The sequence below is a fragment of the Ovis canadensis genome, chromosome 2, assembly GCF_042477335.2.
Source record: "Ovis canadensis isolate MfBH-ARS-UI-01 breed Bighorn chromosome 2, ARS-UI_OviCan_v2, whole genome shotgun sequence".
Taxonomy (NCBI): Eukaryota; Metazoa; Chordata; class Mammalia; order Artiodactyla; family Bovidae; genus Ovis; species Ovis canadensis.
In genome coordinates, this window is record NC_091246.1 from 148,336,603 (window position 1) to 148,355,077 (window position 18,475).

The window sequence follows — 18,475 nt, forward strand, 5'->3', positions numbered from 1 at the left end:
CCCACAAAGCACTTCAAGTTGTTAAGAATTCCCACGTTAAATGGCCAACTTGGTTATAATGTCAGTTCATATTTTCTAGCACCACTGACTCCTCACTCACATTCATAAGTCTCCTGAACTCTTAAAATCCACTCATTGCCATTAATTTAGACCACAATAACTAGAGCACAGTGTTCTGGTATAAGAATGGCTCTCCTTATTGACCCTCCTCAACTCTATGCATGCTTGATACACAGTGGATTAGGAACTGTCAGGGATTTTGAAGTCAATTGTAGAGCCAGACACTAAAATAAAGCCTTTAGAAGCAGGTCTTAAAATTTAGTGACTGATGGAAAAACCAGATATCTTCCCACGTATTCCATGAAGAAGTTTCACCATACACTTGCCTTTTAAGCAAATGCGTCTGTGCAGTGCAACAGCCTAAACTGCCATATATGGGGGTGCTGGCTTTGCATTCACATAAGTTGGAGAAAGCCCTGGGAATTGGTGATGGACAGGGAACCCTAGCATGCTGCCGTCCGTGGAGTCACAAAGAGTTGGACACAACTGAGCAATTGAACTGAACTGAAATGAACACAGTAGGCAATAGTTTCTTCAAATATTAGCCATACCATTTTAATTTGAAAATATCAACTATACTGAGAAATTATTACTTCTACATTCAGAGGCTTGCCTTTAGTATCTATGTAGAAATAATATTTAGAGAATCTCACATATAAAAGGATCAAAGGACATCTACAATTTTTACCTTTAGTATTATTGATGGTGTTTATATCATTTTACATCTGAAGATGATTTGGCTCATTATTTAATGCATTAATCTAGTTGAAACTAAAGATATGAAAGTGTTTACATTTCTTTAGTTTAGGTATTTGTACTGCAATAGGAAGTCAAAAAGGGTCAAGAGATTTATTCAGAGGCAAGAAAAAGAAGCAAAATTAGACTTTCAGACAATATATGGATATTTGCAAACTACTCAGTCACTCGTTCATTCAACAAATAGTCACTGAGTTCCCACCAAGCACTGTGTTAGGAAGTGAAAATATAATGAGAAAAATCAGATACAGCCTCTGTTTTTCAGACACTCATGCTCCAATGGAAGAGGAGGAGACACTCATAGTTGAAATAAGCGTCAGTACCCTCCACTATTGGAGAAGGAAATGGCAACCCACTCCAGTACTCTTGCCTGGAAAATCACATGGATGGAGGAGCCCGGTAGGCTACAGTCCATGGGGTCGCAAAGAGTCAGACACGACTGAGCGACTTCACTTCACTTCTCCCTCCACTATACTTGATACAGCATAACAAGAAGAAGATGTGGCCGGTCTTATAATTCCTTGTGCCTCTAGTACTTCTAATAGTGTCTAACATATGGTCAAAGTTCAATGAATACTGGATAAAGGAAAGAATATAGAAATATTAAGATTCATGGAGGGATAAAGCCTGAAAAAATGAATTTTGGAATAATTGCATGTGATTGCCTCTAGGCAAATTGCCTACAGAGAATATAACCACCACCGCCCCCCCCCAAAAAAAAAAGAAAAACGAAGCTGAGGGTAAAAATATTGAGGAATTCTAACTTTAATAGATGGATTCAGTTCAGTTCAGTCACTCAGTCGTGTTCAACTCTTTGCAACCCCATGAACATCAGCATGCCAGGCCTCCCTGTCCATCACCAACTCCTGTGGTTCACCCAAACCCATTGCCATAGAGTCGGTGATGCCATCCAACCATCTCATCTTCTGTTGTCCCCTTCTCATCTTGCTGTCAATCTTTCCCAGCATCAGGGTCTTTTGAAATGAGTCAGCTCTTTGCATCAGGTGGCCAAGTATTGGAGTTTTAGCTTTAACATCAGTCCTTCCAATGATTTTTCAGGACTGATTTCCTTTAGGATGGACTGCTTGGAACTCCTTGCAGTCCAAGGGACTCTCAAGAGTCTTCTCCCACACCACAGTTCAAAAGCATCAATTCTTCGGCACTCAGCTTTCTTCACAGTCCAACTCTCACACCCACACTTGACCACTGGAAAAACCATAGCCTTGACTAGATGGATCTTTGTTGGCAAAGTAATGTCTCTGCTTTTCAATATGCTGTCTAGGTTGGTCATAACTTTCCTTCCAAGGAGTAAACATCTTTTAATTTCATGGATGCAATCACCATCTGCAGTGATTTTGGAGCCCAAAAAATAAAGTCTGACACTGTTTCCATTGTTTGCCATGAAGTGATGAGACCGGATGCCATGATCTTAGTTTTCTGAATGTTGAGCTTTAAGCCAACTTTTTCACTCTCCTCTTTCACTTTCATCAAGAAGCTCTTTTGCTCTTCTTCACTTTCTGCCATAAGGGTGGTGTCATCTGCATATCTGAGGTTATTGATATTTCTCCTGGCAATCTTGATTCCAGCTTGCATTTCCTCCAGCCCAGCGTTTCTCATGATGTACTCTGCAGAGAAGTTAAATAAGCACGGTGACAATATACAGCCTTGACATATTCCTTTTCCTATCTGGAACCAGTCTGTTGTTCCATGCCCAGTTCTAACTGTCGCTTCCTGACCTGCATACAGGTTTCTCAAGAGGCAGGTCAGGTGGTCTGATATTCCCATCGCTTTCAGAATTTTCCACAGTTTATTGTGATCCACACAGTCAAAGGTTTTGGCATAGTCAATAAAGCAGAAATAGATGTTTTTCTGGAACTCTCTTGCTTTTTCAATGATCCAGTGGATATTGGCAATTTGATCTCTGGTTCCTCTCCCTTTTCTAAATCCAGGTTGAACATCTGGAAGTTCATGGTTCATGTACTGCTGAAGCCTGGCTTGGAGAATTTTGAGCATTGCTTTCCTAGCGTGTGAGATGAGCGCAACTGTGTGGTAGTTTGAGCATTCTTTGGCATTGCCTTTCTTTGGGATTGGAATGAAAACTGACCTTTTCCAGTCCTGTGGCCACTGCTGAGTTTTCCAAATTTGCTGGCATATTGAGTGCAGCAATTTCACAGCATCATCTTTTAGGATTTGAAAGAGCTCAACTGGAATTCTATCACCTCCACTAGCTTTGTTCGTAGTGATGCTTCCTAAGGCCCACTTGACTTCACATTCCAGGATGTCTGGCTCTAGGTGAGTGATCACACCATCGTGATTATCTGGGTCGTGAAGACCTATTTTGTACAGTTCTTCTGTGTATTCTTGCCACCTCTTCTTATTTTCTTGTGCTTCTGTTAGATCCATACCATTTCTGTCCTTTATTGAGCCCATCTTTGCATGAAATATTCCCTTGGTATCTCTAATTTTCTTGAAGAGATCTCTAGTCTTTCCCATTCTGTTCTTTTCCTCTATTTCTTTGCATTGATCGCTGAGGAAGGCTTTCTTATCTCTTCTTGCTATTCTTTGGAACTCTGCATTCAGATGCTTATATCTTTCCTTTCTCCTTTGCTTTTTGCTTCCCTTCTTTTCACAGCTATTTGTAAGGCCTCCCCAGACAGCCATTTTGCTTTTTTCATTTCTTTTTCTTGGTGATGGTCTCGATTCCTGTCTCCTGTACAATGTCACAAACCTCATTCCATAGTTCACCAGGCACTCTGTCTGTCAGATCTAGTCCCTTAAATCTATTTCTCACTTCCACTGTATAGTCATAAGGTATTTGATTTAGGTCGTACCTGAATGGTCTAGTGGTTTTCTCCACTTTCTTCAATTTCAGTCTGAATCTGGCAATAAGGAATTCATGATCTGAGCCACAGTCAGCTCCTGGTCTTGTTTTTGTTGACTGTATAGAGCTTCTCCATCTTTGGCTGCAAAGAATATAATCAATCTGATTTCATTTTTGACCATATGGTGATGTCCATGTGTAGAGTCTTCTCTTGTGTTGTTGGAAGAGGGTGTTTTCTATGACCAGTGTGTTCTCTAGGCAGAACTCTCTTAGCCTTTGCCCTGCTTCATTCTTAGTCCAAGGCCAAATTTCCCTGTTACTCAGGTGTTTCTTGAGTTCCTACTTTTGCATTCCAGTCCCCTACAATGAAAAGGATATCTTTTTTGGGGTGTTAGCTCTAGAAGGTCTTGTAGGTCTTCATAGAACTATTCAACTTCAGCTTCTTCAGGGTTACTGGTTAGAGAAGGAGAAAAAAAGTATGGAGAACCACCACTACCATTTTATCAACTGACAGAAGTCAGACAACTTTGATTAAGCTCAACAGATCAATCATTCTATATGTTCAGGAGTAGGAAAAGATTTAGAAATACTTACAAGCACCAGTAACTTTCATCAAGTAAGTTCTAGTTCTCCAAGCTCTTGATCTGTCTCTCCACACATCCTATCATCTATGTTTACAAGGCCAGAGCTTGTCAATTCACATTAGAATCAACTTGAGACTTAAAGATGTATGGATTTATGCCCAGAGAGTCTGACTTAATTTTTCTTGAACAGAGTACCTGTGACTGAGAATCATTTTCTTGGGGGCATGCTGTTGCTGTTGCTGCTAAGTCGCTTCAGTTGTGTCTGCCTCCGTGCAACCCTATAGACGACAGCCCACCACACTCCCCCGTCCCTGGATTCTCCAGGCAAGAACACTGGAGTGGGTTGCCATTTCCTTCTCCAATGTATGAAAGTGAAAAGTTAAAGTGAAGTCGCTCAGTCGTGTCTGACCCTTAGCAACCCCATGGACTGCAGCCTACCAGGCTCCTCCACCCATGGGATTTTCCAGGGAAGAGTACTGGAGTGGGGTGCCATTGCCTTCTCCATCTTGGGGGCATATTCTTGGATATTCTCTTCTAGGTGGGTATTAACAATAATTATAGAAGTTTCTAGTCACTCGGTTTATAATGACATTTTTAACATTTCTGTATTATTAATTATGTGACACAATCATAGGTTGTTAAAGCAATAATGAAACTAATTTATGCAATTAGAAAACATTAATTATACGAAAACATTTCATTCTTGTCATTCCAAAAAGCCACTTTCTTAAACTACAGTCATACTTCCTTCCAATCATTTATCTCCTTCGCTGAGCTAATGGAAATGGTATTCTTTTGATGTTTAACTTTCAGTTCATGTATCAGGTTAGTGTTCTTATTCATTATATCAACATACTGCTATTCCCAAAGCATTCAAATTGCAAGTTTAACCTTATGTTTGTTATTTTATTTATGTTACTCTGATTTCTATTATTTTTTCCAACATTCTGCCCTGAAGACAATATTATATTTTAGCTTTATTTGTCATCAATTTTTAAAACATTAAACACAATGAGAATTAAGTTGCAAATGTAATGTGATTTGAAGTATCTGACATATATGTCTTCTCTCCCAATGTCTCCCTTAAATCCTTGCTATAGTCTCACATATAGCATCATCCAAGGTTTGCAGTGTTTTAAAAATATCTTTGTACCTCTCTGTTAAAATACATATGCCTTTGAGAAGAAGGACACAGCCCTTAAGCTGTAGCGTTATTAGTCCTTGTTATGAGGATTAATTTGTCAACTGTCACCTTAGAAAGTAGAGTGCAAGCCTCACAGTCTATCATAGAAGAGGCAAAGTTTAATGAGAGAGCAAGGCTTTTAGAGATATAAAAGTAAAATATGTTATTGCCAAAAGAGGGCACAATGATGGCAACCTCAAATCAAGGACGCTGTGTCACCAGAGGCCCTGGTAGTCCTAGGATGTCTAGAGAAGAGACAAATGTAGGGAAAAAAATTGTGGCACAAAATGACCTGAGACAGCAGAGATGAGATATGTAAAAGTTTGTCTACATTCCAGTTTTCCTTAGTTTAAAATTCTCCTTTAGATAACACTGATACCTAAATGGAAAAGAATCTAGCATGGAAAAATGACTGAATACTCTTTCGCTTTCATTATAAAGCCACTCCATGAGAAGAGTCAGTGCACTGTGGTAGAATGAATAGATTTGAGTCACATGGGCCTGGGTTTAACCATACCAACACAGATATTAAATGGTTATGTGAACTTAAACTAGTTATTAAACTTTGTTCTCTTATATGAAAAGTCAGAAAATTGAATGTAAAACAACTGAAGCATATTTAATACTCAATAAAAGCTGGCTTATTTAAAATTTACAGCAAAGTATGTACTCTGAATTAAAAACAAAGCTTTACCATCTCATATGTAAAGTGTAAAAGACAACATGAACTCTAAGGATATATAAACCAATTCTTATAAGACTGCATGTAAGGGTAGGTATGTACTGTTTACATTGTCAATAATAATGTGAATATTGCTATATATATTCAGTAGTAGATTGTTGGTTCCTTAGATAGAATATGGGACTTCCTTTAGACTTCTTAAACAGAAATCGTGTTTATTAATTGCCCCATTCCTCCATGTTTCCTAAAAAACAATGGAAAGTATTTCATTAAACACCCTTAAATGTCTCAATGTCTACATGGGATTTTATGAAATGGGGTATAAAATGCCTTCTGTCATCTAAAAACACATGAGTACAACTGCAGAGAATGTCATTTAAAATTCTGACTATTTTTTTACTTGCAGGTAACTTGACTAAATATAAACCTTGTACCACATAGTACTGTATCACATTTACTGACTAAAATGCAGTTATCTCTATCTTTATTTTTATTGCTTATAGTCACATATGTATTTCCTACACATCTTATTTCTTTTTCAAATCCAGCAATATTCGGTTCTGAAATATACTGAAATCATTTCTTCATAAAATATACTTTAATTTTCTAATAATTTTGTTTTATTAGATACAGTGATAAAATTATTGAAACACTTTATGGAAAGTAGACTTTACTGGAATGAATCAGTACAAGGTGAAAACCATCTGGAGACAGAGTCTCTGCCATATATTAATTATGCTCCCCACCTAAATTGGAGTTACCAAAAATAAACTTAAAAACACAGGAATTTATTTCACCCTCTACAGACACAAGATCCTTTGTTTGGGAGCCACTCTGTACTTTGCCTTTTTTTTTCTACGAAGAGTCAAGTTAAGTGAAATTGATCTATTCAGTGAACACATTGAGAAGCCCCAGGAAGTGGGCCAAGTATCCTCACAATTTTAATTCAGATATATAACATTTGGTAAACTTGCTTCATTTCATAAAAGGTCAAACATCTGCCAACATCTGTTCATAGCAGCAGTCTGTGGTATGCCATTATCTAGAATCTAGCTAATGGGGGATATTAGCTCACTGCTATGTTATCTGCTTTAAGAAAAAATGTGGTTGTAGCTTCTTCTGCATCCTAGAATTTAACGCATCAGCCACAGGATTTGTTGTTCTCACATTTAATTTTAGCAAAAATCACAAGTAATGCGCAAGAAAAGAGAAAAACGCTAAGGTAAGAAAAAAATCAGTATCTTAATATGCAGTACAGTTATATGCAATTCATAATAAATGTAGTAAAGGTTTCAATGATTTTCAAAAACCATTATTTTACATCTTCAGATTAAATTTCCCCATATCATCTTTTTGATTCAGTTATTCTTGATCTTGAATTGATCTTTTCAGCTATATTTTGTATAGGAATAACAGCAATGCTAGCATTACCAGCAGCTACTGCTGCTGTGAAAAGAAATGGCAAAATTCTTTCTTAAAAGTAACTTGCCTGCTTTTTGCATTATTCAAGAACTCAAAATAGGAGAATGCTTTATAAATCTGGGAGACAAGCTGTACAGTCCAGAGGCTAAGGCCCTTGACATAGAAATAAAGATCTTTAAAAAAAAAAAAACTTCACCTTCAAATATCATTTTTATAATATAAGCCAGTGATGAGTACATTAGAATATGCCACTCAATCAAGTTGTGAGGTTTTGAAGGGCCAGGATTCAATAGGATATTGTATATTATACAAAGTGCATAACACTTTTAATCATTTCCCATGACAGAATTGTACAGACAAGAGAGAAAAAAATGCTATTTAAATGGGAGTTTTTGGAAATAGAATAAGTGGTATTAAGATACATTTGTATTTCAGATCCTAATATACCAATTGTTTAAGAAATGCCTCTAGTTTTGGCAGAAACCAACAATTCTGTAAAGCAATTATCTTTCAAATAAAAAAAAGTAAATTGAAAATTGAAAAAATAATTTTAAAATGCCTCAGTATTTTGCATTCAGCTGAGTAGGATAAGAACATTTAACCTTTTTTATTTGTTGTTCAGTTTTATTTATAACTCTTAAGAAAAAGATACTTTTTTAGTATTCATAATTTAGTATTCATAATGTTTTATCTCATCAAAACTTCATTTTTCCAGTTATCTCAAATCCTACCACTTCTCATAATGGTCATTTTGGATGTACACTTACAGATCAGAAAATAGTTCTATAAAACAAGGCCAAGACAGCTTAAGAATACGTAGCACATATGTTATATATGTACATATATTATATGTACATATATAGCATATTATATTTCAATGAGATGATAAAAGGAGGGCATACTAAGAAACAAAAGCTTGTCAAAGAGGTTGGGAATAATCTTTCAGTTAATAAATGCATTCAGATTAATAGAGATATAGAGATGAGTAGACAAAAGTTTTCAATCTTTAAAGAATTTAGAGTCCTTTTACCAACAAAATATATAAGCAAGGTACTACGGGAAAAAAGAAAAGCATGAAAATATAACCAGAAAAATAACTGTAAAGCCATTTGGATCATATGCAGTTAAGTGAGGAAAAAAAAAAAAATCTGTGTGAAGTTGGGGAGGTACAATGTCCAAAACAGAGTTTAAGACTGAAGACCTGTCACCGAGGATAAGGTGACATTTTCAATATCAAAAAGCAATCACATTGCTAGTTTAATAAGAAGTTCCAAAAAAAAACAAGGAAAAGCTATGCATTATATTTTTAAAAGTTGAATTTACAGAGATGTAGTATTTAATGTCGGAGAAGGCAATGGCACCCCACTCCAGTACTCTTGCCTGGAAAATCCCAGGGATGGAGGAGCCTGGTAGGCTGCAGTCCATGGTGTTGCTAGGAGTCGGACACAACTGAGCGACTTCAGTTTCACTTTTCACTTTCATGCATTGGAGAAGGAAACGGCAACCTACTCCAGTGTTCTTACCTGGAGAATCCCAGGGACGGGGGAGCCTGGTGGGCTGCCATCTATGGGGTTGCACAGAGTCGGACACAACTGAAATAACTTAGCAGCAGCAGCAGCAGTATTTAATGTCCTCATCCCAGATGGTGCAACAGACCAAACACACACTCTTAAAATTTGTCTACTCTACTGGGATCCATGTTTCATAACATTATGCCAACACTATGCAAGATGACAGTGTAACCGAGCAGGACCCAGTGAGTCCTTCCAGAATAAACCCCACACCCATGTCCTCCACCTTTCTTTTGCTATAGAAAAACTTTAGTCAAAGAATAAATTTAATAAGAGAAATGAATTAATACAGAAAGAAAACAGTCAAGCAAGACAAAATATTAATAGTTCAGCCATCAAACAAAGCCAAGGACTTTAGTTCTTCCTCAAATAATTTAATATTCTGAGTGAGCCATATCCTTTGAGCTGTCTTGCAGACACTAAAACCCCCACCAGGTGGAAGAAGTTAACTACATGCTGCCCACATGCACATAGAACCCAGACCAGCTGAAACCAGAAGGTTGATGATGCTGACTCCCCAATCACCTCACCGACCAATCAGAAGAATGTCCATGAGCTGACTACGCCCTGCTCCTTAAACAGTGTCAGACTCCTCACTACCCTCTAGGGGAGGAAGGACAGTTCTGCTGGCATTCACCTGCCGGGAGCCCCCTTTGCCTGGAAAAACAATAAAGCTAACTGTCTCCACATTTCTGTTGGGTATTAGTGAAAGGCTATGTTTTGACAACAACAATCCCCAAGGAAATCCATAACCACTGAGTCTAAAAGCCAACCACTAAGTGAAAATCAAGTGATCCATTAATGAAAAAGAACGGATGCTTTGTAGTCCTACCCCCAGAATCATACAGTAAGTGATAGCCTGTAGCCAAAAGACTTAGCGGTATTCAAGACCAAATTACCTTTTGAGTGATAATATTAAAAAAAAAAAAACCACCTACTAGAAACCTATATACTATTGATCAGAGTGTCAGACTCAACCACCAGAGTTTTTTTGCCTTTGATTTTATTTTGCACTTTAAATTAAAACATGTGAAATCTTCACTAAGTAACCACTGAAACAAGTGGTTTTACATACTAGAAGAATCCCAAAGGCTGATTAAAGCCTAACTAAAGAAGCCAAGTTACCCTCACACTCACTAGAGGAGGAGAAAGAAGCACAAACACCTTAACTTCAACCTTAGTCACACTTGGTGTCTTTTCTCAGGTCATTTACTCAAAACCAGAAAAAGATATTACAAGGCCTCAGGGCTTCCCCGATGACTCAGCGTGTAAAGAACCTGCCTACAATGCAGGAGACATGGAAGAGGATGCAGGTTCGATCCCTGGGTCAGGAAGATCCCCTGGAGAAGAAAATGGCAACCCACTCCAGTATTGTTGCCTGGAAAGTCCCACGGACAGAGGGTAACAGACCAGGTTACAGTCCATGGAGTCACAAAGAGTTGGACATGACTGAACAACTAAACATAACAGCTGAAATTATGACATCCCACAAGAACATATGAACTATTGTATCATAACATACAAAAGTATTCATTAAGGAATAATAATTATTGAGTAATACTATTGCTCTTGCTTCTTCCATTTTTTGTAGTGTGTATTTTAACTTTGCTTCTTTCTGGACCTTTCTCCAGGTACCTCACTTCAAAGCACGGTAGACTAGTTAGGGAATAAGGAAGAGAATGGATGAAGAAAAAACAAAGGAAAGGAGAGGAAGGAAAGAAAAGGGGATCACAATGATCAATTAGGAATATATGCTACTGCAAGATGGTTTAAGTTTGTTCTTTTATAATAAAATACAACCAAATTGAACATCTGGAAGTTCACGGTTCACATATTGCTGAAGCCTGGCTTGGAGAATTTTGAGCATTACTTTACTAGCATGTGAGAGGAGTACAATTGTGCAGTAGTTTGAGCATTCTTTGGCATTGCCTTTCTTTGGGATTGGAATGAAAACTGACCTTTTCCAGGCCTGTGACCACTGCTGAGTTTTCCAAATTTGCTGGTATATTGAGTGCAGCACTTTCACAGCATCATCTTTCACAATTTGAAATAGCTCAACTGTGGTGTTGGAGAAGACTCTTGAGAGACCCTTGGACTTCAAGGAGATCCAACCAGTCCATTCTAAAGGAGATCAGTCCTGGGTGTTCTTTGGAAGGAATGATGTTAAAGCTGAAACTCCAGTACTTTGGCCACCTCATGAGAAGAGTTGACTCATTGGAAAAGACTGTGATGCTGGGAGGGATTTGGGGCAGGAGGAGAAGGGGACGACCAAGGATGAGATGGCTGGATGGCATCACCAACTCAATGGATGTGAGTCTGAGTGAACTCCAGGAGTTGATGATGGACAGGGAGGCATGGTGTGCTCCAATTCACAGGGTCGCAAAGAGTCGGAACCGACTGAGCGACTGAACTGAACAACTAAATTGAGTCAATAATTTTGTTATTGTTGCTTTTGCTTCATTTTTGTTTTTGTTGTTACTGGTTGATGGGTTTTTACTTCTTTAGCTAACAGGCCTGTTAAACACTCCTGCCCTTCATGTAGTCTACTCACCCTCTGTGATTTTCAAAGTGTGATCCTCAGACCAGCAGTATCACTATTACTGGGAACTTGTTAGAAATGCAAATGCTCAGGCCCTACTCCAGACTTAAACAGAGACTCTAGGGGTTTTGCATCATGATCTGGTTTCAACAATCTCTCCGGGAGACTGATACATGCTGAGTTTTCAGAAGCACTGCTCTATACATCTATTTTTCTAAAACACATTTCTCACCATGCTCCTATTCCTCTGCTTAAAATACTTCAGTATTTTCTCTTTTATCTTCAAATCACAATCCAGGCTCCTTCTAACATAAAACCCATTGTGTGGCCTGATTCATATGCTTCTCTACCCTCACCTCAGATCAACACAGCATGCCAGCCACATGAAAATTCATTTACTTCCTCTTGTTACCTATGCATATTGCTGTTTGATAACTGGATAACCCTACATATTCTTTTAGATCCAGAACATTTCTAGCTACTTTCCCCTCAGTGATCACCTTCTGCATTCATTTGTCCTGCAGTCATCCACCACAATGTTTACCTAACAACAGGTATTTAGGCATTTTCTCTTCATTGTATTTTTTTTTATCACTCTATACATGTACCTGTAGCACTTTGCTTTTCTAGACATGTTCTTAAATTTGCCTCTTTTGAAGGGAAGCAGAATACATCACCCTAAAATATGCCATTTGTCATAGTGGTTATTCTGATTTAAGTCACTTGAGAAATGAGAAGGACACTCCAGACACTCAAACAGTATCCCCTGGAAAGCAGGAAATAAAATTTGTCATGTGCAAAGTAACCTGCACTGTACCCGGAAGGTGGGGAGCATCTCTAACACCAGAAACAAGCGATTGAGAGTAAAGAAGACTGTACAAATAAACCTTTTTAACTTCACTAATTTACAATCTCAAACTCAACTTCTGTCTTGTCAGTCTTCACAGATGTATTGTTTGTCTAAAAGATCTAAGAGTCTGCTGCTTTGATCACTTGACTCTCATTTTTATGGGGTTCCTATGCATACAAAATTAGTATGGAACTATTATTATGCAATTATCAATATGTAACTATTAATCTGTTTTATGTCAATTTACTTACTAGACCAGCCAAAGAAGCTAGAAGGCAAGAAGGGAAAATTTTCCCTCCCTAACTCTTTCACATAGAAAAATATTAGAGGAAATGAAATTTAACTAATGATGTTCTTCTCATTCTTGCATCCCATCTGCCTGTCACATGTAGGGTTAAAAACTGTTTCCATTAATGAACTATAGCTACAACATTTCAGTGATTAAACATCACATATTGTGTAATCTGAACTTTCCACAAAAATTATGAACAAGAAGAAAATGAATTTTTAGTTTAATCACATACAAGTCAACAAATAAGCAACTAAAGATATGCTTGCAAAAAAAAAAATACATGGATGTTTTGGATTAAAAATAATGGAAGCAACCATCTTTAAATTGTAATCTGAATTTGCAATCATGTAAAGGGCCAGGAATAAAGTAGGACCAGGAAACCACAGTTGTAAGCAGGTTCACAAGTTGTGGCTAAAGGCTTTTGCTAATCTCACCTCTAGTGGACTAAGATAAGACCCTGAACTAGAACAACACAAGACATGGGAATTGAGAACTCTGAATAAAACAGGGATTGTAAAAAACAACACACTGAAAGAAAGGACTGAAAAAATATGTTACAGCTAAGAAAAACTTAACCTTGTCTGTCTCATCTTGGACTTACAGTGAATAGTCTCAAGAATATTTAACAACAGGCTTCATTCATGTACATTTATAGGGTGAGAGTACAGTACCAATGTTGTCAGGAAAGCCGCAATGCAAAAAACTAATGAAAAGTAATCAAAACTCACAGTTTTAGTTCCAACATGTCAAGAGCTTGGAAATTATCATGGAAAATCTGAAAGCCAGCACTCTTCTTAGATCCATCAGAGATCCGAGGTCACAGGGCAAACCGCTGCCTTGAAAGCTGAAGAGACAGGTGTACATAAAGAATCACAGCTGAGGTCGGTTTAACAGCTGGAACTTGTATGGACCCGTAAGTAATAATTGACTAATAGAAGCTGAGCGTGGATTAAAGATTAAAAATTCCTGGGGACCTGCTGTTAGGGGAGCACCCATACTTTCATGGGTTTTACCTTCAAGAAACTCCAGTTCTTATGGTGAAGGTTGGAGAAAACTTTACTCGTGCTTCAGACAGCCCTATATTAAAATAGGCTCAGAGCATTATCCACCAAAGAGACCTGACTCAAGGGGAATAATTACTTTATCAGGGTTTTAGCTGATCAAGGGGAAGGGCAATTCATTTGGACAACGTCATACCCTCTAACCTTCCTAATTTACTTAGGAGAAACAGAAGTCTAAGAAACAATTTTGAAAATCAGTCCATCCACCCAGGTCCACGAAAACATAAAATTATTTCTATTGTTACATAATCCTAAACTTATAGAATGCTTCTTCCCATTCGCATTTGAGTATGTCCCTCATTTCTTTCAGTAAGTCAGGCAAGATGGTGGACTGGTCATAGCAAACACCCTCTTCCAACAACACAAGAGGATACTCCACATGGACATCACCAGATGGTCAACACCAAAATCAGATTGATTATATTCTTTGCAGCCAAAGATGAAGAAGCTCTATACAGTCAGCAAAAATAAGACCAGGAGCTGACTGTGGCTCAGATCATGAACTCCTTATTGTTAAATTTCAACTTAAATTGAAGAAAGTGGGGAAAACCACTAGAACATTCAGGTATGACCTAAACCAAACCCCTTACGATTATACAGTGGAAGTGACAAATAGATTCAAGGGATTAGATCTGATAGACAGAGTGCCTGAAGAACTATGGATGGAGATTCACGACATTGTATAGGAGGCAGTGATCAAGACCATCCCCAAGAAAAAGAAAGGCAAAATGGTTCTCTGAGGAGGCCTTACAAATAGCTGAGAATAGAAAAGTGAAAGACAATGGAGAAATGAAAAGATATGCCTATTTGAATGCAGAGTTCCAAAGAATAGCAAGAAGAGATGTGAAAGCCTTTCTTAGTGATCAATGCAAAGAAATAGAGGAAAACAGTAGAATGGGAAAGACTAGAGATCTCTTCAAGAAAATAGAGATACCAAGGCAACATTTCATGCAAAGATGGGCTCAATAAAGGACAGAAATGGTAGGGACCTAACAGGAGCAGAAGATATTAAGAAAAGGTGACAAGAATACATAGAAGAATTATACCAAAAAGGTCTTCATGACCCAGATAACTATGATGCTGTGATCACTCACCTAGAGCCAGACATCCTGGAATGTGAAGTGAAGTGGGCCTTAGGAAGCATCACTACAAACAAAGCTAGTGGAGGTGATGGAATTCCAGTTGAGCTATTTAAAAATCCTAAAAGATGATGCTGTGCAAGTGCTGGACTCAATATGCCCACATATTTGGAAAACTAAGCAGTGGCTGAAGACTGGAAAAGGTCAGTTTCCATTCCAATCCGAAAGTTCAGTGCCAAAGAGTGTTAAGACTACTGCACAATTGCACTCATCTCACAAGCCAGCAAAGTAATGCTCAAAATTCTCCAATGCAGGCTTCAATAGTATGCAAACCATGATCTGGATGTTCAAGCTGGATTTAGAAAACACAGAGGAACCAGAGATCACATTGCCAACATGTGCTGGATCATAGAAAAAGCAAAAGAATTCCAGAAAAATATCTACTTCCACTTCATTGACTGCACTAAAGCCTTTGACTGTGTGGATCACAACAAACTGTGGAAAATTAAAGAGATGGAAATTCCAGATCACCTTATTTGCCTCTTGAGAAATCTGTATGCAGGTCAAGAAGCAACAGTTAGAAACAGTCATGGAACAACAGACTGGTTCCAAAGTGGGAAAGGAGTATGTCAAGGCTGTATATTGTCACCCTGCTTATTTAACTTATATGCAGAGCACATCATGAGAAATGCGAGACTGGATGAAGTACAAGCTGGAATAAAGATTGCCAGGAGAAATATCAATAACCTCAGACAGGCAGATGACACCACCCTTATGGCAGAAAGTGAAGAACTAAGGAGTCTCTTGAAAGTGAAATGAAGAAAGTGAAAAAGTTAGCTTAGAACTCAGCATTCAGAAAACAAAGATCATGTCATCTGGTCCCATCACTTCATGGTAAATAGATAGGAAAAGAATAGAAACAGTGAGAGACTTTATTTTCTGTGGCTTCCAAAATCACTGAAGACGGCGACTGCAGCCATGAAATTAAAAGACACTTGCTCTTTGGAAGACAAGCTATGACCAAGCTAAACAGCTTATTAAAAAGCAGACATTACTTTGCCAGCAAAGGCCAGCCTAGTAAAAGCTATGGTTTTTCCAGTAGTCATGTACGGATATTAGAGTTGGACCATAAAGAAAGCTTAGTGCTGAAGAATTGATGCTTTTGAACTGTGGTGTTGGAGAAGTCTCTTGAGAGTTCCTTGGACTGCAAAGAGATCCAACCATTCAATCCTAAAGGAATATCACCCTGAATATTCATTTGAAGGACTGATGCTGAAGCTGAAACTCTAATACTTTGGTCACCTGATGCGAAGAACTGACTCACTGGAAAAGACCCTGATGCTGGGAAAGATTGAAGGCAGGAGGATAAGGGGATGACAGAGGATGAGATGGTTGGATAGCATCACTGACTCAGTGGACATGAGTTTGAGTAAACTCTGGGCATTGGTGATGGACAGGGAGACCTGGTGTGCTGCAGTCCATGGGGTTGCAAAGAGTGGGACATGACTGAGTGACTGAACTGACTCATTTCTTTCAAACTCTACACTTGTTTTTATTTCCATTCTTCCCACCCACCCCCCAATGACCACTCTTTCATTTAGTTTGGATATTTTCTATTGACTGTCTTCAGGTTATTAATCTTGCCTTCCACTCTGTTGTATTATTCAGGTACTGTATTTTCAGTTCCAAAAATCCTTTTGTCTGTAGATATGAATACTCTCAAAGAAGGCAATGGCACCCCACTCCAATATTCTTGCCTGGAGAACCCCAGGGACAGAGGAGCCTGTTGGGCTGCCGTCTATGGGGTCACAGAGAGTAGGACACGACTGACATGACTTAGTAGCAGCAGCAGCAGCATGAATACTCTGGTTAAGTTAAACATCTTTAATGCATTTGTCCATATATTAATCTATTTTAATCAACATTTATACAGTTGCTTTAATGTCTTTGTCCTACTAAGTCCAATGTGTATGCATCGTCTATTGGTCTAACCCTATCACCTGTTTCAAGATTTTTAAGCACATTTTTCTGCCAATTTGCATAGCCTGTGGTTTTTATTTTACATTAAATAATGTGCATGGGGAAAAAAAAACTAGAGGTTTCAGGTGATGCTAAGTGAAGTCCCTCAGTCATGTCCGACTCTTTGCGACCCCATGGACTGTAGCCTATCAGGCTCCTCCACCCGTGGGATTTTCCAGGCAAGAATACGGGAGTGGGTTGCCATTTCCTTCTCCAGGAGATATTCCCAACCCAGGGATTGAACCCAGGTCTCCCACATTGTATGCAGACATTTACCATCTGAACCACCAGGAGATGCTATTTACCCCTCAAAGAGGGTTTCCTCTTAGCTCTTATAGACAGATAAGGTGTGATTCTGATCCCATTCATTCAATTCGGGATTGAACTAGGTGGGGAGCAAGGGTTCATTTTTTAGGAAATTTAATCTATTTTTGGCTCTTCCTTATTCCTTTGATATGCTCCACTAAAAACTTTTAATTTATAGCCTAGGAAACCTGTTCCCTCAGACCAAAAAGACAGTGGAATGTTCAGTTCTGCATGTCAGAGATTTTGAGCATACCTCTTTAGATTCTCGCTTTAAACTCTGAGACAAAACACTTTGTGGGTAAAACTAGCCATGTATATGAGTTCCATCTAGATTCTCATCCTTCATACAACCTAGAATGCTCTTAGAAATATGTTGGCTTATCTTCCCCTCAGTTAAGTCCCTAAACAAAAGCTAATCTGTGGTTTAAACTAAGAACTGGAAAATTTCCCCAAGAAAGAAAATAGTTGGCTGTGGTTATCTCACCAAAGGAAAGCTCTTTCCTCTCTGAAACTTTAGTTCACATCTTTTTTGGGCTCACAGCTAGCCTATGTTTTAAACACTACTGTTATGGTTTGCCCCACTTTTCTAGTCATGGTAGAAGGAACACTGGCTTTATGTGTGTTGGGCGTTACCCCACAGACCTGCAAACTTTGTAGTTGCCCAGCCTCAACCAAAAAGCCCAGAGACAGTGACAGAGACACCAACGGTTTATTGGATAGGGAAATCTTACATGCCCAAAGCAAAGGTGTTGGAGTAAAACCTGACCACGACAACACTCTTCATTACTCCAGGGACAAGAAGACTCCCGTTTATAGAGAAGTTGACATCAGGTTGCTTCAGTTAACAGGAAAACCAGCAGCTGGGGATTGTTCCTCACAGTCCCCCAGGTTAATCACCGTAGTGGAGGGTAGCTAATAATAAACTAATAGGTGGAGCCATTGTTGCCTCAGGATTAGAACCATCACTAGCTGGGGCAGGCAGCAAGCACATTGGCAGTTACTGATTAAGATTTATATTTAAGAGGATTGGATAGTCTCATGAATGAAGCAGGGACTGGTTTAGCAGGGCATGTACAGAGAGCCGGAGAAGGCAATGGCACCCCACTCAAGTGTTCTTGCCTATGGGATCACATAGAGTCGGACATGACTAAGGCAACTTAGCAGCAGCAGCAGCAGTACAGAGAGCAAGAGAGCACCATCTTAAATGGCCCGATCATACACTGTGACCTACTGAGAAGGGAATTCTCTAA